Source organism: Gastrolobium bilobum, unplaced genomic scaffold (assembly GCF_033153095.1).
Source record: "Gastrolobium bilobum isolate Gb01-03AN ecotype WA unplaced genomic scaffold, APGP_CSIRO_Gbil_v1 utg2134, whole genome shotgun sequence".
In the NCBI taxonomy this organism is placed as follows: Eukaryota; Viridiplantae; Streptophyta; class Magnoliopsida; order Fabales; family Fabaceae; genus Gastrolobium; species Gastrolobium bilobum.
In genome coordinates, this window is record NW_026899657.1 from 506,943 (window position 1) to 530,051 (window position 23,109).

Genomic DNA, 23,109 nt, shown 5'->3' on the forward strand with positions numbered 1-23,109 from the left:
GAACACAAGTTTAAGCAAACTCTTAGTAACTGGGTCTGCAAGATCCACCTTTAATGCTATCTGAGTTTAGTGAAAAACTCATAGCTCGAGGTTGATTTCTTAAGTCAATATCCACTTGAAATAACTGAATTTGTGAAAACTCAGTTTTTCAAGACTCCCACTAGAATATACCAGCATATAATCTATCGTTCTCCAAAGATACTTGAGTATATGCTTAACAATAATCTAGTGTTTTCTAGGTCCATAATAGTACTGTCTCACTACTCTCATTATGTGGCAAATGTCTGGTTTTAACACTTAACATGGTATGCATGAGACTACCTATTGCCTATGCATAAGGTATCCTACTCATGCATTCTTCCTTCTCAGGAGTCTTTGGTTACTCCTTAGAAGATGAATTCCACGTCTGAGAGTTATAATTTTTCTCTTAGAATTCTCATGTTGAATTCTGGCAAGAGTTTTGTCAATGTAAGTATTCTAAGGTGATGCCAACAACTTATTCTTCTAGTCTCATAAGAGTTTTATACGAAGAATATAATTGGCTTCCTCAGTACTTTCATACCAAAACACTAACTTAGCCAACTCTTTATGCTTGATATTACCTTCATGTTGTTACCAAAAAGGAGCATATCATCTACATAAAGTATCAGAAAAGCTATTATCTTCTGTTGGATCCTTTACATACAAATACACATCATTCATCAAAGTTCTCTCAAAATCAAAATTTTAATAACCTGATCAAACCTGATGTTCCAAGACCTGGATGCTTGCTTAAGTCTATGAAATAGGCTTTCACAACTTACATATCATGTGTTCTTGCCCATTTGCTATAAACCCTTTTGGTTGTTGTATGTAGACATCCTGATATCCAAATAAAAAAATGAAATCTCATAATTGAGACTTATAGCAGCAACTAAGAGAATATGGATAGACTCAAGCATAGCGTCTGGCAAAAATTACCTCCAAGCTAGCTTTGAAGGTTTTCACCTTCCTGTCCATCATCTCTTTGCCTTTTATGTCCACATGCACCTAGTGGGTTTTACCCCTCTTGGTTCCTTTACTAGAGACCAAACAGAGTTGAAATTCAAGTATTCTATCTCATTGATCATAGCTTGAGGAACACTTGATCAATAACATCTTCTAGTGCATTATCGTATCTAGTAGGATCAATGTCACTCAACAAGAGACAACTTGAGAGTTAACAAGGTTCTCACCCACTATGAATGTACTGCACTAGACTTTGTGTATTTATAGGTAGATCAAAGAGTGGGTCAAATGGTGGATCTTCAATTTCTTGAGGATCCATTTATTCTTGATATTGTTCTTCCACATGTGATACTAATATTTCTACTAGTTTCACTTATATATTATTATGTTGAATTTCCAATTATGGTTCCCTTGTTTGTTTACGTAGAGATATATTTTTCCCCTCTTTGAACAATCAAGGGAAAAATGGATGAAGCTTCTAGAGATTCTGGAAATTCTTGATCTGAGATAAGTCTCATCAAGAATAACTTTACTTATGAGCTTATAATTTCTCATTTAGTCCTTCTTTAAGAAAATCACTTGAATGTTTATACCATCCACTTAGATTATTTTGTCCTTATGACTAAATAAGATTTCATCCCTGGTTCTATTAGGGTAACCAAAAGATATGCACTCTTTCGTACAAGATTCCATCTTATTTGACTATTGTTGTAGGATGTGTGTCGTAGCACCCTAAATCCGAATATAGTTTGATCTGGGCTTGCACCCTTTCCATAATTATTTAGGTGTCTTTACAACAAACTTTGACGGAACCAAGTTAAGAAGGTACATTTTCTTCTCCTAGGCATCTCCCTTGAACAACATTGGTAAAAATGAATAACTGAACATGATCTTTACCAAGTCTAAAAATGTTTGATTTTTGCATACTGCAACTTCATTTAACTAACGCGTTCTTAGAGTTGGCAGTTACGAAAACTATCCCCTCTTAAATCAGGTAAGACCTGAACTTACCAAATAGGTAGCCAACATTTTAGTCAGACCAAAGTATTTTGATTTGAACACCTAGATGCTTTTCTGCCTCAGACTTAAACCTCTTGGAATTTTTCAAAAGCTTTAGACTTATGATGCACTAGGTTCATCTGTCCAAATTCGAAGTAACCATTCATATAATGAGGTACTCATCACCTATTCTGGCTTGAATGCTAATGGTCCACATACATTAGTATGTACCAGTTCCAGTTGAATAGTTGTGCAAATCCTTTTGACTTTGTAGGATTGCTTGGCTATTTTACCTTTCAAATAGGACCAATATGTAGCTTTAATTAAAAGATTCTTGAACTTTCAGTCCCTTTTTTAACTAAACCATTTTTTCTATTTGAAGTAATCTGACTCGATCATAAAAGCGAAAAATATGTTTCATTTGAAACTTTAATTTCTTTGGTGAATATTATTATTCATCATCCTTTCAATTCAACATAATAAATACAATGGGTATAGGACATAGGTAATAAAGACTATTTAAACAATGTACCAGAACAAACAAGATGAAGATGAACTTCGAAATGTAACTGAGGAATCAATTGCATTTTTAAACCATGTTTTAACCAAAAACAACTAACAATAATTGAATTCCTCTTGAAATTCGGAACAAATAAACAGTCACCTAAAACCATAGTCTTTTAAATAACTTATCTTACTGCAAATGCAAACACAAGTTTCCATTTCCAAGCTTAAAATATCTTTGTCTACTGGTGACAAGTATGCCATGTTTGAACTACTGTAAAGAGTAAAAAACATAATAAGTGGTTCCTGAATCAACGATTCATTCACTGATCAGACCTTAATATACCCATGTATGGTTCTTTTCATTACCTCTGGACAATTTTTCTTTTAGTGTCCCTTCAGTCTGCACTTGAAGCACTTGTCTTGCGGCTTCTTCATAACAATTGGTTTGACAACTGATAACCAAGTTGTTTTGTTCTTGTTACCACCCTTAGGTTTTCCCTTGGATTTAACAAGACTTTTAGCAAAATCTGTGCTGACTGTATTTTTTCTAGTAGATCTGTTAAACGCAGTAAATATGTCATTAAGAGTCTGAAGCATCTCCACTCCACTCTTAACCATGTACACTTGCTTATGCAAGTGTCTGGAAAGACTGACAATAACATAATAGCGAACTACCGTATTTGTCCTATTCCAATCTGAGTATTGCGACTTTGTTTCCTTAGACGCATCTTCTGCAGGTTGTTGTGGCCCTTGTATTGTCAAGACAAATTTTAGCTTTCATGTTTTAGAACAATATCAAAATTTTACTTTTCACTTACTCATAATTGGTACTATCTAGAGGTTTTTGACTCAAAATCATTTCTAAGATATTTTTCTGAAAAAACATACAAGGCATACAATTACAAACAAATAATGCAATAAACAAACGAAGTGCAAGTATATTCTCATAACTACTCATGTTTATTGTCAACAATCCTTCAGTTTTCTTAACAAGGCTTACGATGGGCAAGTCACTTGTAAAAACTAAAATTATTATTTGGGCCTTCAGCGCCATTGCCAGAGCCTCGATGGGAGGGTTAACAATTTTACCAAAGTTGAATGTAATTAACCATTGTTTAATTTCAAATTTGTCCTTAGTGTCCAAGCATTGCCGACGATGGGTCGTACAATACTTTACTAAAAATTTAAAATTATTAAGATTTAATCTAGTGGAATCAAATTATCCTTATCCGATGGGGCTCTAGCGATAACCATTTCACTAATAAACCCACAAATGGAGCTCGTAGATTTTAAAATTAATTAATTAATTTTTAAAACCTTCACCCTTTCAATATTTTTATCTGAGAATTTTCATAAGCTTTGTCGAATTCATTGTTTAATTTCAAAATTATCTTTAATAACTTAGTATTGCTGACGTTAGGCCGTACAATACTTTATTAAAATTTTGAAATTATTAAGGCTCAATAAAATTCTATCACGCTTATCCGTTGGGGCCTCATATGATTATTTTATTGATAGGCCCACAATGCGTTTGGAGGTTAAATTAATTTCTTGATTTAAATCTCCTCCCATAATTATTTAGGTCCAATCTAATAAAATCCAATATTGCTTATTCGATGGGACATCGCATGAATATTTTATTAATGGTCCTATAATGCGCTTGAAGGTTAAATTAATTTCTTAATTTAAATCTCCTCCCATTCAACATAAGCAGTTTTTCCAATTTCCAAGATTTGTTTAAATGAGAGTAACCTTTGTTTGATTTCAAAAACTATGTAAGCAAGAGCGCCGATGAACGTGCATCACTTAGCTTATCTGAATTTTGAAATCATTAAGGTGCTAAAATCCGGTCATGATAGGCAGCGTGTGCTTCACACAATTGATACAAGATTGTGGTATGCAGCGTGTGTTTAACACATGATCATTTTAGAAGACCCACAAATTACTCGCAAAATAAATTATCCAAATAATTTCCATAACGATCATTAAATTATTAATTATTAATCTAGATTTAAATCATCCAAATAACTAATTTAATTATTAATCTAGATTTCAGCAATCATAAAAATTATCATGTATAAGTATAATTTGAAATCAAAATAATTTCCATAACGATCATTAAATTATTAAATTCGCTATGCAAATATTTCAAAATTATTTTTTTAGATTTAAATCATCCAAATAATTGATTTAATTATTAATCTAGATTTCAACAATTTAATAATTATCATTTATGAGGATAATTTGAAATTAAAATAATTACCATAACGATCATTAAATTATTAAATTCGTTATGCACATATTCCAAAAATTAGAATTAATGTCATAATGATCATTAATTCAGCCTAATAAATGTAATAACAATTACATTTAAAATTTGAAATATGAATTAATTGCTATAATGACTATTAATCTAGTCGTACAAACATAACAGTCATCACGGTCATGTAATTTAACAAGTTATGCAACAATATGTCATCATTTATTCTATATGGCATGTTATCACATCAAGCATGTTATCAATCATATAAATCATCCACTCATAAAAATAAAGCAATTAATCATTAAAAACTTTAATACATGGTTTCCTAAAAAAATAAAATTACAAAATTAGGAAATATTGCAGTTGATTTGTTACTTCCTTATGGTCCATAGGTTCTGTTTCAAGCCCTTTTATGGTAACCATGGGGACAAAGGCCCAAATAATCAAATTTTGATGAGAAACCCTAAGTCAACTTTCAGGAACCCTAGTCGTCACGTCCACTACGCCGTCACTCGAACTCATCTCAACACAAAACTCCAGAGGAAGGACCACCGTGAAGAGACGAACATATTTCTCTTTGCATCTTCTTGATCTTCTTTCATTACAATTTTGTTTGAAGTACATCGAAAATAAACAAAATTTGGAGGAAACCTAATCATATGAGATTAGCCTCCTTGTTACAACCTAAGAAAATACAATGAAATTTCTACCATGGATTAAAACCAAAATCAGATAAAGAATTGATTTTTAATGAAAAGAATTATAAGATACACATGCAAGATTTATACCATAAACATAGAAACCCTAGGTGTCATATTTCATGAAGCAAAACTAATTACATGAAATTGTAAATTAAAACTAGATCCATATTCAGACACGCAATCCTGCTCTGATACCAATTGTAGGAACAATTAGATCATGCGGAAGCGTTAAGACCATTGCGGTTTGGATGTATAGGATCATCATTGTTTACAATTACCTCTTGTAGCGTAAATCTGAGATGATTCTCCACAAACTAGAGTCCTTTGCGTCACAGTTAGGGTTGGCAAAACGGGCCAACCTGGCCCAACCCGCATTCAACCCGTAAAAAACGGGTCGGATTAGGGTTGGCCCGAAAAGAGAAACGAGCCAGAAAACCCAACCCAGTGAGACCCGAGCCGGGTTCGGGTTGGCTCACGGGTTGGCTCAAAAAAAGCTCGTGGGTTAGCTCGAAATAATGCCAACGGGTTGGCTCGCGGGTTGTTTGCTCTTGCACATGGTTTTGTAGCTCTGAACTGATCTGAATCGAAGCTCCCTTTGCAACTCGAATAGTTCCAAACTGAAACAGGGAAATCCTCGTTCTTACAACCTTAAATCACGTTTCTTTTTTGCTCCAACAAAACCACCTGCGCCAACGAGTTCTTTAATTTCCCACAGAAACCGGGATTTGTCTTCTCTACCTCAACAAATGAAAGAAAAACCGAAAAAAAAACCCACTACCCACATGTTCTTCCCTTATAACTAAACTTAGAGCCTCCTTAATTCACAGGTTTTTCTTCTCTTTGGGTAGAAGGATAATGTGAAATCCATAAAAAAATATATATGTTCCTTTCAAGGTTTGAACTTTCAACTCTAGAACATTCCCTTTTCAGCAGCATCAAATCGAATTAGAGAATAAAAATCCAGATCGAAGGAGGAGAATGAATGACTTGAGGAGATGAGAATTAGTGATGTCCTGCAGCGTGCATGTGGTGGCGCTGGTGTTCGAGGTGGCGACGCTCGTTAGGGAGAGCGAAGATGAAATGGGGGAAAATCTTAGGTTGGACAAAAGAACGAAGGAAAGTGACGACAATAGTTTTGATATTATTTTTTTTAATTAAAAAATAAATACCCAACCCGCGAGCTGGCTCGTTTTGGTCTGGGTTATAACGGGTCGGTTTGGCAACTCATTTAGGCCAACCCAACCCGACTCATTTACAACGGGTTGCAAGCCAACCCGACTTGTTGGGTCATTTTTGCCAACCCTAGTCACAGCACGAACTCACGAACTGATCTCCTCAGCGCCGCAGTACTAACAACCTCTTTGAAGCTGGACTGTGGCAGATCTTCCAGACTATGTCTTAAGGGAGAATGGAAAGTGTGTGGGAACTTTCTCACTTTCAGGAAGATGACATTACCTCAGCCTCTGCAACCACCAAGTGAAGACTAGTCAGGCTGATGACTATAAGTGTAAAATATATATGGGTTCCAAAAAACCCTAGCCCTAAGCAGAATGAGCTTTAGGTTTCTTGGACTCTTCTTACACACTAGGCCCTATTAGGCTTTAGTGAAAGAGCAAAATCCAACAGAAGCTTCTGCTGGTCTTCTTCCTCCTCCATTACAAAAAAGCTTAGTAATGTGTGTGTGTGTGTGTGTCAGTGTGTATTCACTGTTCAGACCTTTGAAGAATGAAACTTTTCCCACCTTTTTTATGAGTGAGATTGTAAGAAAGAGAATGAAAGATATGCTTTAGATTAGAAGAATGGGTGCGGAAATAAAATATTTTAATGAAGCCCTTTGTTTTACTGAAAAAGGCTATCAATAGTAACCACGGAAACTGGATTTGTATAAAACTTTTTTGCATCCATTGTGACTTAAATTTCGTTCTGTTTTATTACGTAGCATGTTTTGCTAGAGATAGTTGGAGGAGACTTTTCACGTGTTTTGTGGGTAAGAGATGACATTGTTCCTCCATGAAGTAATCGAATAGTTGCTGAGGGAAATGATTCAAACACGCTCAAAATTTGATTTGGAAATGAAACTACATGGAAGCAAGAATGAAGAAGAAAAAGGTGGGAGAGCGGTGGGTTAGTAAAGGGTTAATTTTGTCAAATTTTTCGTGTGAATTTTTTCATGGGAATCCAAGAATAGGTGATATTTTTGGATAACATTTTGCTTTATGGGGTATTTGGTAAGGAAGTTTTAAAATTTTGCCTGAGAAAGTTCACATGAGATTTAAAGAAGACCATATTTGGCAGAAGTTAGTAAAAAATTTGCATGGGCTTCTCATTTGCATAAGAATATGATGTAATGTGTAAATTGTAAGAATTTGTCCACTTCAGAATACCACCCTCTGATTTTGCCTGGAAAACCAAAAAGTGGCAATGAATTTTTTTTTACTTATACCAATTTTTTCGGTAATATTTCGACTTATCAAACAACTTTTTTTTAACTTTCCTACCAAACTCATTTTCCAATTGTATTCTCATAATTGAGTTTTCCAGGTAAAAAAGATTTTCTCCTCTATCAAACGCCCTATAATTTTTCCCCTGAAAATCTAATTTTTATAGGAATTTTTTTAAGATTTCTATACTAAACGTGAATAAATAAAATTATCAATTACAATTTCTCAGGAATCTAAAATTTTGCTTTGTACCAAATGCCCATATATATCTGTAAGAACCCGCACCGTTAATTAAGGAAATTAATTAATTAATCATGTGAAATTAAGAAATAATTTCGTAATTGACCCTAATAATTATTATGAGGCTTAAATAATTATAGTAAGTGGCTAATAATGCTGAAAGTCGCTTTTCGGACGAAAAGCGCAGATACCGGTTTTGCTACTCGGTATAAATGCGTACCGACAAAGTATCCCGGAAAATTATAATAAGTGCATGAATATTCCTAGAATAATATATAGGAATGTGATTTCAAGTTTCAAGTTAAAATAATGAGAACTGGTGCCAGAAACTGATAGTGGCTATGAAAAGCGGGTACCAGAAAGGTGCTGCGAAAAATATAAGAAAAATATGTTAATTCTTGTAAAATTGAGTAGGTTAAGAATCCTAAGTTTGGGATTAAAATGCTAAGCGTAGCTATTTTTACTAATACAGTGTGGTTTGAGTTAATGAGCCTATATATAGGACTTTTGCACAAAACCCTAGGTCATGTGTGATGTGCCTACGTGAGTTTTCTGGTCTTGTGTTGTTGCCACCCTTCATTCCACTATTCCATTGCTTCTTCATCCTTTTGGTGTGCATTGTGACCTCTTCTCCTCTATTTCTCTTCACTAGATACCTTGTGTGAGTGGGAGAGATCCTTGTGAGTGTTAAAGGAGACCTTTTCTGGGTATACCAGCTGCTGTGTGAGGAGGTTTTATGCTGAGTCTTGAGTGTTTGGGTGGGTGAAGCCATTGTCATGGCATTTTTGGCTCCAAGGAGCTAACTTGGTGAAGAAAGGACCTTGCTTGATCTGTATTTTCGTGGCTCTTTTGTGTGTGAATCCTTGAACCTTGTTGTAAGCTCCAAGGAGGAGCCTTGTTTCTGAATTTTCGGAGTTGAGGTATACCATGAGCTTAACCTTTGCCTTTTTGATGTTTAAGCTTGTTTAATCCATTAAAAAGAGGAACTTTAAACATTTGAGTAAAGGAATGTGTTTTTGGATTCATAACATGTTGGTGTCTATCTATTTAGGGAGTCATTGAACTCCCAATCTCTTTTGGATCCTTAAATTTGGCATTATGCAGAAGTTGGATCAAATCTCTGCATTATGTTGGAGAAATATTCAAATATTTTCTGTGTAGTATTCGGATACTTGTCCTTGGTAATCGAATACTCCTTGCAGGAGTATTGGAATACTTTTCTGGGAAGAAAAGTATTCGGATACCTTTGAAGAAGTATTCGAATACTGGAAGGTATTCGAATACAGTGAGGTTTGGTATTCGAATACTGAGGTATTCAGATACTGTGGGTAAAAAGTATTCGGATACTTTTTAGTATTCGAATACTTTACTGAATGTAATCGAATACTTTCTGGAGAGCTGGAGTATTCGAATACTACTCGTGAAGTATTTGAATACTTCCTGCAGAAACAACATGTAATGAGTTAAAATGAGTAGGAAAGACTTAATCACTTAATGTAATCTGAGCTATGATTATTGATGAGTAATTATGGTATGGGCAGATTGTGATTGTGTTGTTTGTGGGCCTTGAGCTGTGTGGACTCTTGGTTTAGATAGCTAGTTTACAAGGTAAGCTTTCATGTCCTCGGTTTAGCCATTGTTTATTCCACCATGTCCCATGGGGGGATGATTATATGCATGATGTGTTTTCATGTATTATTTTGCTGAAATGTTATTGAACTGTTAAGTGCAAATGCTATATGATATGTATGTGGTGTTCCGTCTAAACAGGAAGCCATGGGATATTCCTGTGGGCGGGTACAGCATGGGCTGGTATTCATGTGGGTAATAGACGTATTCCTGCATTTCTCTGATCAGTAGAATTGTTATAACATACATGGCATGAATATCTGTTGCATTGCACTATTTTGAGAACTTATACTGTTAAACTGTCTTTTGAACTTATATTGCACATGTAAGTGAGCTTGGGGTGGAAGATCCTTGAGGACCCCTTGTCTTACTAATATTTCTTGTTTAGAGATCTCACCCCATGTTTGGGGACGCTTATTTCAGGTTCAGGTAATTTCGGGGTTGATTCCTCCAGCGGCAGGAGGCCATAGCTTAGTTGATTATTTATGTGGTATGCTGACATGACTGGTTATTGGATGCTGCTTAAGTTTTCTGTCTTTATTATGATATTGAGTTGAGACTGCTGTTGGGCTGTGTTGCCTTGTTTGAGTGAGCAGGGGGATTGTCCATGCCATAGTGACTTGACTTCATGCTTTTAGTTTCGTGTTGTAATTAATAATGTATCAGGATTATGTCCGGACTACGTGTTGTAGTTCCGTGATTTTAGATACTCACTGTTATTATATATTGAGGTATTTCAGTTAGATATCTTCTGCAATTTACATACAGACGATGTTTTTATGAAATTATTAGGTAATCAACTTGGCTAAGTATAATGACGTCGTAATTGAATGAAAGAAAAAGATATTCCGCAAATTTTAATTAAGCGTGGCTTAATACGATGACATGTTAACAAACCGGATATATACGGGGTGTTACATTTTATGGTATCAAAGTAATGGTTCGAAGGAAAAGCCTGTATGTATTGCAATAACTTAAGATGTCTGGTTGTGTCTGTCTTGTGTGTTTGCTCCGTTGGGTTTTATTATTATGATGCTTATGTGATCACATTGCGTGGGCTTGATCAACTCATAAATTATGTAACTTGTGTAGAGTCATGGTAGGATCCAAGAGAACACGAGAGACTGTTGAGGGTCAACCCGACCCAATCCTGACTGCATTGGCTGAGATGCAGGAGGCCACAAGACTAGCCAACGTGGAAATGATGGACGCTGTTAAGGAAGCGAACCGGAAGGCCACAGAGGATGCTCTTGAGGCGAACCGTTTGGCGAACATGACTATGATGAGGGTCATGTTGGAGGAGATGAGAGCTGGTCCTTCTGTTGGTCAGTTCCCACCGCCACCACCGCCTCATCCTCCACCCAATCTACAGGATGAGAGCTAGAGCCATGCTAAGGACACTGGTCACTTTACTGGGGTGATGGAACCCTTAGTGGTGTCTGCGGAGGATAGAGATGTGATTGATCGCCGGCTGAATGCTTTCCGTAAGCATAAGCCACCTTCCTTTGAGGGGTCTTATGATCCTATTGCTGCGGCGAGATGGCTACAGGCACTGGATAAGATCTTCCGGGTCATGCAGTGTACCGACCCGCAGAAGCTGATGTTCGCTACCTACATGTTGGAGGGCGATGCCCATGAGTGGTGGATGAACACCTCTCATGGGTTTGAGATGCAGGGTCATGTTATGACATGGCCATTCTTTGAGGACTGCTTTTGGGGCAGATACTTTCCCTATGATGCGCAGGAGAGGAAGCAAGGGGAATTTGATAGATTGGTTCAGGGCTCACTGTCTGTTGACAAGTACCTGGCCAAGTTCAATGAGTTAGTGAAGTTTGAACACTTCCGGGTGGAGAGACCTACTCCTGTTTTATTGGCTGCTAAGTTCCGCATGGGACTTAGTGAGGATATTGCTGGTTACCTTGCGGGGTCTGCTTCTAGAGACTTCGAGACACTGGTGCAGCAGTGTCGGGATATCGAGGACTTCTGTAACTCGAGTAAAGCCAAGAGGGCCAAGGTGGCTGAGACGAAGGTAGCTGGTAGTTCCACTTCCTGGAAGGACAGGAAGTTTGCTGGCAAAGACAAATGGAAGCAGTTGGTTGCTAGGAAGGCGCCTAGTCAGTTCAAGAGGAGTTTTACTCGGGGGAGTTCAGCGAGATCTCATACTCCCAGATGCTCGGGTTGTGGGAAGGTTCATTTAGGGCCGTGTGCTACCGGTCAGACTATCTGTTTCCAGTGTGGCAAGGAGGGCCACTATGCTAGAGAGTGTCTGTCATCGACGACGAGAGCTGCAGCAGTTCAGGCAGTTCCATTGCGGATGGTTCCCCTTCCACCTACAGCGGCACCAAAGGTGCCACCTGCCACAGGGTGAGTGTATACTTTGGATCGTCAGCAGTCGGACAGAGCTCCGAACCTGGTTAGAGGTACTGTTTCCATTGGTGGATCTTTTGTTGATGTGTTGTTTGACTCCGGGGCTACGCATTCCTTCATTGTTACCCCGATTGCGGTGGGGCTTGAGTTGCCCATGTCTGTTCTTTCTCCACCGTTACGGGTGACCACCGCCACCGGAGAAAGGTGTGATTCCTCCATTGTTCATCGCGATGTGGCGTTTTAGTGGAATGGCCTCGAGTTCTCGGTGGATCTGATAGGATTGCCGATGGCCAACCTGGAGATTATTCTGGGCATGGTTTGGTTGTCCGGAAACTGTGCTTTGATTGATTATTGTGCCAAGAGAGTGGTGATGTCCTCGTGTGGGTCCACAACCAGTTCCTCGCCGTTCATTTCAGTCCTGCAGGCTAGGAGGGCCTTGAGAGCAGGGGCATTTGGCTATGTGATGTTGGGAGGTTTGGTGAGTGGGACACAAGAGGATATCACCGGCATTCCTGTGGTGAGGGAGTTGCTAGAGGTATTTCCTGAGGACATCCCCGAGTTTCCGTCGCAGAAGGAGATTGAATTCTCTATTGACTTATTGCCTGGTGTGAGGCCCGTTTCATTGGCTCATATTGGATGTCGCCACCAGAGTTGGCGGAACTGAAGAAGCACATTGAGGACCTTTCAGGGAAGGGCTTCATTCGACCGAGTGTGTCTCCATGGGGAGCACCGGTCATTTTTGTGAAGAAGAAAGACGGAACTATGCGATTGTGCACCGATTATAGACAGCTGAACAAGGTGACAATCAAGAACAAGTATCCCTTTCCGTGTATTGATGATCTGTTGGATCAACTGAAGGGTGCTTGTGTGTATTCAAAGATCGATCTCCGGTCCGGATACCATCAGATTCGGGTGAAGTCGAAAAACGTCCCGAAGACCGCGTTTCATTCGAGATACAGTCACTATGAGTATTTGGTGATTCCTTTTGAACTCACAAATGCACCCGCAGTGTTCATGGATTACATGAACAGGATTTTCCAGCCGTACCTGGATCAGTTTGTGATTGTCTTCATTGACGTCATTTTGATTTACTCCAAGACGGAGAAGGAGCACGCTAAGCACTTGAAGATTGTGTTGCAAGTGCTGAAGGAGAAAAGGCTTTATGTTAAGCCTTCGAAATGTGAGTTTTGGCTCAAATCTGTAAAGTTTCTTGGCCATGTGATTTCTACAGAAGGAGTTGCAGTTGACCCGAACAAGATTGAGGTCGTGCTAGATTTGGAGAGGCCCAAGACGGTAACCGAAGTGAGGAGTTTTCTGGGTTTGACAGGGTATTAGCGGAGGTTCATCAAGGGATTTTCCATGCTGGTTCTGCCATTGACTCGCCTTACCCGCAAGGAGACTCCATTTGTGTGGACTCACGAGTGTGAAGAATATTTCCAGGAGTTGAAGGAGAGACTGACTACTGCACCTGTGTTGGTCCTTCCTGATCCTGCTGAGGAAGTTGAGTTGTACATCGACGCTTCCGGAAAGGGGCTCGGATGTGTGTTGATGCAGTTGGGCAAAGTGATTGCCTATGCTTCGAGACAGTTGAAGCCTCATGAAGAGAACTACCTGACTCATGATTTGGAGTTGGCTGCTATCGTTTTTGCTTTAAGATTTGGAGGCACTACCTGTTTGGGATGAAGTTTGCGGTGTTCAGTGATCACAAGAGCTTAAAGTATTTGTTTGATCAGAAAGAGCTGAACATGAGGCAGAGAAGATGGATGGAGTATCTGAAGGACTACGACTTTGAGTTGAAGTACCATCCTGGCAAGGCCAATGTGGTAGCTGATGCTTTGAGTCGGAAATCCGTGAGCCTGTCCAGTTTGACCATGGGAGATTATGACATCATTGAGCAGTTTCGAGATTTGACAGTGACTTCCTTGTTTGGGGGTGCACTTCTTGAAATGGAAACCGTGCAAGTAGAGAACGAGCTCATGGAAAAGATCAAGGAGGCGCAAGTGCAGAGAAAGTGCCTGGATTATGTGAAGAACCAGGACGGAGTGTCTTGGAATGAGGATGGGTTGTTGACCTTTCAGAAGAGGATTGTGGTTCCTCGAGGTCCGTTGACTGTTGAGGTGATGACAGAGGCTCATAAGGGTCAGTTTACTGTCCACCCTGGTGCTACCAATATGTATCAGGACTTGAAGAGAAACTATTGGTGGTCGGGCATGAAGAAGGACATAGTTGTTTTTGTGTCCAAGTGCTTAGTTTGCCAGAAGGTGAAGATAGAACACTAGAAGCCGTCTGGTAAACTACAACCTCTTGAGATTCCGGAATGGAAATGGGATAGCATTTCCATGGACTTCGTGGTGGGATTGTCGAAGACTCAGGCTGGTTATGACTCTATCTGGGTCATTGTGGACAGATTGACGAAGTCTGCCCATTTTCTTCCAGTGAAGGTGAGCTTCACTACTGAGCAGTTGGCAAAACTTTATGTTCGCGAGATTGTGAGGCTTCATGGGGTGCCCGAGAGTATCATCAGTGATAGGGACCCGAAGTTCACATCTCGGTTCTGGGAGGCGCTGCAGGGGGCTTTCGGTACGCAGCTGAGATTGAGTACCGCCTATCACCCTTAGACTGATAAAAAGACTGAGCGGACCATCCAGACATTTGAGGACATGTTGAGGGCTTGCACCTTGGAGCAGGGTTCAACATGAGATAGGTACCTGCCATTGGTTGAGTTTTCGTATAACAACAGTTTCCATGCTAGCCTGGACATGGCATCCTACGAGGCGTTGTATGGTAGGAGGTGTCGGACTCCTACCTGTTGGTCTGAGGTTGGAGATAGAGAGTTGTCTGGCTTGGACTTTGTCCAAGATACTTCCCAACAGATTCAGATGATCAGAGAGAAGCTGAAGAAGGCGCAGAATCGCCAGAAGAGCTATTATGATGTTAAGCATCAATCACTGGAATTCAGTGAGGGTAAGCACGTGTTTGTGAGACTTTCACCTGTCACCGGTGTTGGTCGGGCACTCGGAGTGAGGAAGCTGAGCCCACGGTTTATTGGGCCATACTAGATTCTTGGTAGAGTAGGACATGTTGCCTATTGCCTAGCCTCCGAACTTGGCCAACATCCACGACGTGTTCCACGTGTCTCAGCTTCGGAAGTACGTAGCAGATCATTCGCACGTGGTGCAACCGGACGATGTGGAGGTTCGGGAGAACCTAAAGACTCCCGTCGGACCACTCAAAATTCTTGATCGAGGCAAGAAACAGCTTAGGAGCAAGATCATTCTGATGGTCAAGGTGCAATGGACAGGAAGAACTACTGAGGAGTGTACCTGAGAGCGAGAGGATGAGCTTCTCCGGCAATATCCCGATTTCCAAGACATGTATATTCTCATTTTGAGGACAAAATCCTTAAAAAGGTGGGGGTGAATGTAAGAACCTGCACCGTTAAGTAAGGAAATTAATTAATTAATCATGTGAAATTAAGAAATAATTCCGTAATTGACCCTAATAATTATTATGAGGCTTAAATAATTATAGTAAGTGGGTAATAATGCTGAAAGTCGTTTTTCGGACGAAAAGCGCAGATACCTGTTCTGCTACTCGGTATAAATGCGTACCGACAAAGTATCCCAGAAAATTATAATAAGTGCATGAATATTCCTAGAATAATATATAGGATTGTGATTTCAAGTTTCAAGTTAAAATAATGAGAACTGGTGCCAGAAACTGATACTGGCTATGAAAAGCGCGTATCGAAAAAGTGTTGCGAAAAATATAAGAAAAATATGTTAATTCTTGTAAAATTGAGTAGGTTAAGAATCCTAAGTTTGGGATTAAAATGCTAAGCGTAGCTATTTTTGCTAATACAGTGTGGTTTGAGTTAATGAGGCTATATATAGGTCTTGTGCTGTTGCCATCCTCCATTCCACTGTTCCATTGCTTCCTCATCCTTTTGATGTGCATTATGAACTCTTATCCTCCATTTCTCTTCACTAGATACCTTGTGTGAGTGGGAGAGATCTTATTGAGTGTGAAATGAGACCTTTTCTGGGTATACCAGCTGCTGTGTGAGGAGGTTTTATGCTGAGTTTTGAGTGTTTGGGTGGGTGAAGCCATTGTCATGGCATTTTTGGCTCCAAGGAGCTAACTTGGTGAAGAAAGGACCTTGCTTGATTTGTATTTTCGTGGCTCTTTTGTGTCTGAATCCTTGAGCCTTGTTGTAAGCTCCAAGGAGGAGCCTTGTTTCTGAATTTTCGGAGTTGAGGTATACCATGAGCTTAACCTTTGCCTTTTTGACGTCTAAGCTTGTTTAATCCATTAAAAAGAGGAACTTTAACCATTTGAGTAAAAGAATGTGTTTTTGGGTTCATAACATGTTGGTGGTTATCTGTTTAGGGAGTCATTGGACTCCTAATCGCTTTTGGATCCTTAAATTTGGCATTATGCAGAAGTTGGCTCGAATTTCTGCATTCTGTTGGAGAAGTATTCGAATACTTTCCGTGTAGTATTCGAATATTTGTCCTCGGTAATCGAATACTCCTTGCAGGAGTATTGGAATACTTTTTTGGGAAGAAAAGTATTCGGATACCTTTGAAGAAGTATTCGAATACTAGAAGGTATTCGAATACAGTGAGGTTTGGTATTCAGATACTGAGGTATTCAGATACTGGGGGGAAAAGTAGTCGGATACTTTTGAGTATTCGAATACTTTAGTGAAAGTAATCGAATACTTTCTGGAGAGCTGGAGTATTCGAATACTACTCGTGAAGTATTCGAATACTTCCTGCAGAAACAACATTTAATGAGTTAAAATGAGTATGAAAGACTTAATCACTTAATGTAATATGAGCTATGATTATTGATGAGTAATTATGGTATGGGCAGGTTATGATTGTGCTGTTTGTGGGTCTTGAGCTGTGTGGACTCTTGGTTTGGATAACTAGCTTACAAGGTGAGCTTTCGTGTCCTCAGTTTAACCATTGTTTGTTCCACCATGTCCCATGGGGGGATGGTTATATGCATGATAGACTTAATCACTTAATGTAATATGAGCTATGATTTTTGTCTGTTTTGACTATTTAATCGATTATATATTCAAGTTAATCGACTAAAGAGGGACAAATTTGTAGATAGTTTTGAATAAAGGGCAAAATGATCATTAATTAATTAATGAGGGGAAAAAAGATCAAAAAGCCCATGAGGGAGTAACTAAGTATTAATAATATATTATTATTGTTCGGTCTTAAAGAATCATAAAACTATATAATATGGTATGCACTCAGAAATATCTTAGAGATAGATATTCTTATTGGCTCGTAGCCAATACTCTAATCACTACTTAGAAACAATAAGTTTATAGCCAAGACGCGTGTGTATGCACAGTATTAGCAATAATAGTAAATAGGTCAAACGGTATGTACCTAAAGTCTTTAACCTTTTATTTATAGATGTTACCTATTGAGCTTGAGCTGTCAAGATCTCCTAGTTGGTGTGAGATTCCACCTTTAACTTGTTGGGATAAAGATCTTATTCTTTTATTCTTGTCATAATCCCGGAAGGGATATGCAGTTAAGATATAAATCTATTCAATAACAATTATTATCATAAATATTATTTTATACATATAATAATAAGAAAATTAAAATTTACGAAATGCGTAGGTAATTACTTGTCCCTTTGATCGGTCCACCCGTGATTCAATGCCTTAGAAGTTAGGAGATTTTTTTTTGAGCTATTCAAAATAAAAAATAAAATGATATTTTATACATAGCAAAGAAATATGTAAATTTAAAATTAAAAATAATAACGAATCGTGAAATAATGAAAATAATTTTTTCCTTTTTACGGGGACACAACACACCGCCGTTGGAGAGAGAAATTTCTAGGGTTTTGTTGCGCCTATATAAATTGGTATGTAACATCTGTTTCTCCATGCTTCATTTTCCAGGGTTTGGCAATGGCCGCTCCTGATTTCCACTGTTATCACCAAAATTTGTAATTTAGTTTCAGATTTTGCTTTAATTTAGGTTAAATTATCTGCACGATGCACCCCGGGCTTCTCTGAGATAACCTATGACGCGAAAGCCCCATTGCACGTGCTAGATCGCCGCCGTTCGTGTTGCAGTTCAGCCCCTTTTTCCTTCACGGCTGATCTGTGTCAAAGCAACGGCAAAATCCCATTTTACCTCTTTTTCGATTGTGTTTGTGTTTTTCGCTTTCGTGTGTGGAATTTGCCTCACTACACCTTTAGCTTGCTTTCAAACATATGCCATGAAAATGAAGCTAGTCATAGAGGCGCAAACTTAATCGGCGGTTTTCACGTGGGGGTGTTAACATTTCAATGTTTGTGCCTCTAAAAAAATCCGCTATATGATGGTTTCAATCTTAAAAGTTTTGATTTTTTTTTTAAGGTTTTGCACCCTCAATTATTGGCGATGATTACATATTATCCGCGCTTCTGAGTTTTCTCGATGAAGTACAAAGGATAAAAATTGGTTGAATTTCTTGATATGAGCCAAATTTTGATTCGTTATTCTTTATTTTTAAAATTTAATTTTGGTTTTACAATTCAGATTTATTTCAGTTTTTAGTGTAATAGTTGGCTGTGATGATATTCATTCAGCTTTAATGCCAGTTCTGCTTCTGAAAAATCATGATTGATAGAGCTGTAATATATTCTGAGCCCTCTTATCTTTGATGTACTTTTATTATTCGCTCCTTGATTGTAAAATGTTTTATCTTCTGATAATATAAACTATGTTAATTTGGTTGTTTGACATTGTCTGCGGTGGCTATTTACTTTCTTGATTTTTGTATCATAGAAGTTTTATTATTATTTTTGTTCTCAAAACCTTATATCTTTTTTCATCTAAGTTTGATTTTACTTATGAAATTATGTTGTTCTCCACCGATGATGGTACAATCCAACTTGTTTGAGGTTGTAGTTTACCCAAGTCCCTGTTTTCAGGATGAACCTACTTGGTGTTGCTACATTTCCAATGACAGCAAAGATTGAACTGAGGTTCCTTACTATTATAATTTGTGTTCTGCACTTTTGAATTCAGTCATTGTGGTAATGAACTATTTGTTTTTAATCTTATGTTTGTACTGAGTTTAACTATACTCTTTTCCTTTTTAATTGGATCAGAGTCTGAAAAAACTCGAAAATTGTGTGTTGTCTATCAGCTTCATCTCTTGTTTAACCCACGAGACTGGAGTTAAATAACAGCACGACATTTTATTGGACCTATCGGATCTTAGGATTTTGATTACGAGCTCCTGGCATAGTTTATGTATATTGCAAATTTCTACTATTGTGCAGTTGCTTGAGATAAAGATGTAACTCTGAATATCAATTCACATTGGTTGAATGCAGTAGTCTTAATATTGCCCTGAAGCTATAGCTCAGAAAACTCGTGTTCCTATAAATAAATACCATTAACAAAGAAATTTTAATTGTATACCTTGACTTGATAAGGGTGTGTTTGATATAGGATATTTCTTAATATACATTGATAAACGTAAATTGCCATGTTTTGTTTAAGTTAACAAAATCATTTTCCTGGATTACCATAAATTATATGGTATTTGTGAATCCAACATCAAGGAAAAGCATCAAAAAGAAAATGTGAGACAAATATCCAACTCACATCAAAATCTAGGTTTACCAGTAATATATTACTGGTAATATATTTGAAGTTAATTTTATTTTTATAAAATCATTATATATTATCAGTAATATTTTACTGTTAATTAAATATATGCTCAGTAAAATTATTAAATATTTCTAGTAATATTTACATTTATCAAATATTTTTTTATATCATTCTGGATAAACTGAATTTCTCGTTATATTACTGAAAATTATGAGTCCCTGACATAATCCTAAAAGTAAAACCACTAGTGATGGATTAAATTGTTGAATGAAGAACACGAGCATATTTTAAGTTCCACAAACCTTATAATGAGATGAGTGAGAATAATTACAAGCACTAATCAAATTTGAAAAAATAAGATGATTGTGGAAATAATTATAAAGGTGTGAATACCGTAAATAGATGAATTTTTGTCATATTTAATAAATGGTTATTGTAATGTACCGAGTGCTTGGTCATGAACTGAATATATTTTCATGATCATATACTCTTGGAAACAACATGAAAGAAGGCCAATAAAAATATTTTGAATCCTATAAATTACACTCATGCAAAATGAGAAATATTGACTACCATGGCATCTCGAATGACAGACCATCAGCTTTTAGCAATCTGTTTGTGGACATATAACATTACATATTGAACTGAATCAGAAGTATATGGTTTGTAACTGTTTCGCTAATGGATAGAACATGCTGATATAAAGATGACGGAGGGGGCAATGATATAGATCAAAACAGGCAAGTTGAGGGTGCTGAGGGTTGTACTTGTATGGGCTAGAGCTATGACTATGAGGTGAATTTTGCATAGTAACATTATGGGAGAATTGAGTGTAGAAGATGAGGCAAGTTGGAGGTAGAGTATGTTGATCTAAAGCAGATGGAGGGGGCAATTATAATAGTAGATCAAAACATGCAAGTTGAGGGTGCTAAGGGTTGTATGGGCTAGAGCTATGGCTATGAGGTGAATTCTGCATAGTTATACTATGGGAGAACTGAGTGTAGAAGATGAATAGTAAAGGAGTTATGGCTCTTTATACACGTATCACGTGTTAAGTGGATACGTGTATTGGAGAGTCATACTATTAAAAATAAACTTGAATTTCTAATAGTAAGTAACTTAGAATGTATACATGAGCCATATTATGTAACAAAATCTTAGTATTCTAATTTTACGTAGATTTCAGATGTAGGTACTGAGGCCCAGAATTTAAACAGGTTGGAAGAACAAGTTTTACACACAAGAGAATGCAAGAGGTCCAAACAGTGCGAACCTAGAACTTGATTCAGCCTTTGGCAGCTTTCTATTTGATTAGGGCATCTTCTAATGTCTAGTTTTTTTATGGGATACCCGAAGCCTATATAACTTGGTTGTTTGTTTTTCACTCTGGGCTGTTCGCATACTTTCATGAGATCATTGCATGTCATTAAAAGAATAATAATTTTAATAATAAAAGAAGGAAGATATGAGTATTTATCAATAAAAGAGGAGGATTACTTTTCTCATTAGGAGAAAATTTCTATCTCCTACTAACACAAATAAAATGGGACATATTATTTGCACTGAATACAACATGAGAAAGTAATCTCATGTAATATGAGAATATGATTTCTCATAAAAGGGAATACATTTATTATGTTGTAGGAGATAATTTTATTTCATGCAACAAAAAGAAGAAGATGAGATCCACTAAAGAAAAGAGAGAAAAAAATGGATCCTTTCTGCTTTTTTGGTGTGTATGAGACAATTTTGTTTCATGTCACATGAGAGAAATATTTTTCATAAAAGAATTTCCAATATGTTTTTAAATCATAAATTGTTATTGTTTTGGTCGACCTCCGTAGGCCCAATAAGTTGAGCTCAAAACCAAAGTTCAATATTAGAATCTTCTAGATGACACTCCATGGTGAGCAATAGAGCCTCACCATACAGAATCTCTCTACTTGCACATCTCACCATGTTAAACACACTATGGGAGTAGATGGCTCACAATAATAGTGGAGGCAAGGCTAACAGTTTGACTAAGTTCCCCCCTCATTATTAGGGAATATTCATTCCTATATATAAACCTATCTTCTCCCATTGAAGAGGCACTTGATTTCTTACTGAGTTGTTGAGATTTAGAGCCACCTTAGCTGATACACACTACCTCCCCTTTTGCAGCTACTTATGCATTGCACTCCAGTGACTCTCCTTGAGCTTTGGTTCATACAAATGTTACTTTGAGCATTGTCATATTGACATAGTATACCTTTTGGGAGATATAGACTTGGTTCTAAATCTACAATAGTTCATTAGCGCCGTATGTGGGAATCAATAAACTCTGATTCCCATTTCTCCAGTGAAAAGCTCAAAAAACCCAACCAACTTTCCCTTTATCCTAATGCATAAAGTTCATTACAAAAAATACAATTTAAAGACGAATAAATTGATCGGTCATAGCGAGCAGAGAAAGCTTACTACAACCAAAGGCAGGAAACCATCTGGTTCTCCTTTGTATCCACCTACTATACACTTTATCTACCAGATGGTCGGCTTAAGTTCCTATACACCTTGGAACCCTGACTTCACAAGCTACCAAGTTAAGAGACTTCTGTTTTTATCGACCTCCACAGGCCCAACAGGCTGGGCCCAATACCAAAGGTCCAAGATTGGAACCTTCTAAATGACACTCCATAGTGAGCCATAAAGCCTCACTATAGAGAATCTCTCTCTTCCTGCATAGCTCACCATCGTACACACACGATGTAGCAGACGCCTCACAACAATAGAGGAGGTAATGCTAACGGTTTGGCTCAATTTTTTTTCCCTCTCTCTCATCATTAGAGAATATTATTCCCTTATATAAACCCCTCTTCTCTCATTAAAGAGACTTGATTTCTTACACTTTGCTAAGATTTAGAGTCACCTAAGCCGATACACACCAATCTCCTTTGTAGCTACTTTTGCATTGCACTCCAGTTACTCCCCTTGAGCTTGGGTTCCTACCACTACTACTTTGAGCACGGTCATATTGACATATTATACCCTTTGATTTGGGGGATACATCCTTAGGTTTAAATCTACAACAATTCAATTGTTTTAAAGATAGTATAAAAAAATTATCCCAAAAAATAAAAAAAGAGAGTTTAAAAATAGGCTAATAATTTTCTGATGTAGTAGGAAATAACTATTATCTCCAACACTCATTTGTGCTAGTGGAATTCACTTTCAGGGGGAGAGAGAAAAAAATGTGAGATCCATTGAATTTGTATGTGTAGGAGATAGATTCTTTCTTATGTAATATAAGAATAATAAATTTCTTAAAAATATTAAATAAAAGATTG

The 23,109-nt window shown here is 37.6% G+C and overlaps 5 non-coding genes across 5 annotated transcripts; all 5 read left to right on the top strand.

Moving 5' to 3' along the window:
• Window positions 1–18,164: 18,164 nt before the first annotated feature.
• LOC133292386 (small nucleolar RNA snoR134) lies at window positions 18,165–18,305 on the top strand. Its single transcript, XR_009748908.1, has one exon. It is a non-coding gene; the product is annotated as a small nucleolar RNA snoR134 (small nucleolar RNA).
• A 252-nt stretch (window positions 18,306–18,557) lies between these two features.
• LOC133292385 (small nucleolar RNA U36a) lies at window positions 18,558–18,645 on the top strand. The gene has a single exon (XR_009748907.1). It is a non-coding gene; the product is annotated as a small nucleolar RNA U36a (small nucleolar RNA).
• A 79-nt stretch (window positions 18,646–18,724) lies between these two features.
• LOC133292391 (small nucleolar RNA Z223) lies at window positions 18,725–18,816 on the top strand. The gene has a single exon (XR_009748912.1). It is a non-coding gene; the product is annotated as a small nucleolar RNA Z223 (small nucleolar RNA).
• A 218-nt stretch (window positions 18,817–19,034) lies between these two features.
• On the top strand, window positions 19,035–19,151 carry LOC133292383 (small nucleolar RNA Z278). The gene has a single exon (XR_009748905.1). It is a non-coding gene; the product is annotated as a small nucleolar RNA Z278 (small nucleolar RNA).
• Window positions 19,152–19,257: 106 nt separating this feature from the next.
• On the top strand, window positions 19,258–19,366 carry LOC133292384 (small nucleolar RNA snoR97). Its single transcript, XR_009748906.1, has one exon. It is a non-coding gene; the product is annotated as a small nucleolar RNA snoR97 (small nucleolar RNA).
• The last annotated feature ends 3,743 nt before the right edge of the window (window positions 19,367–23,109 follow it).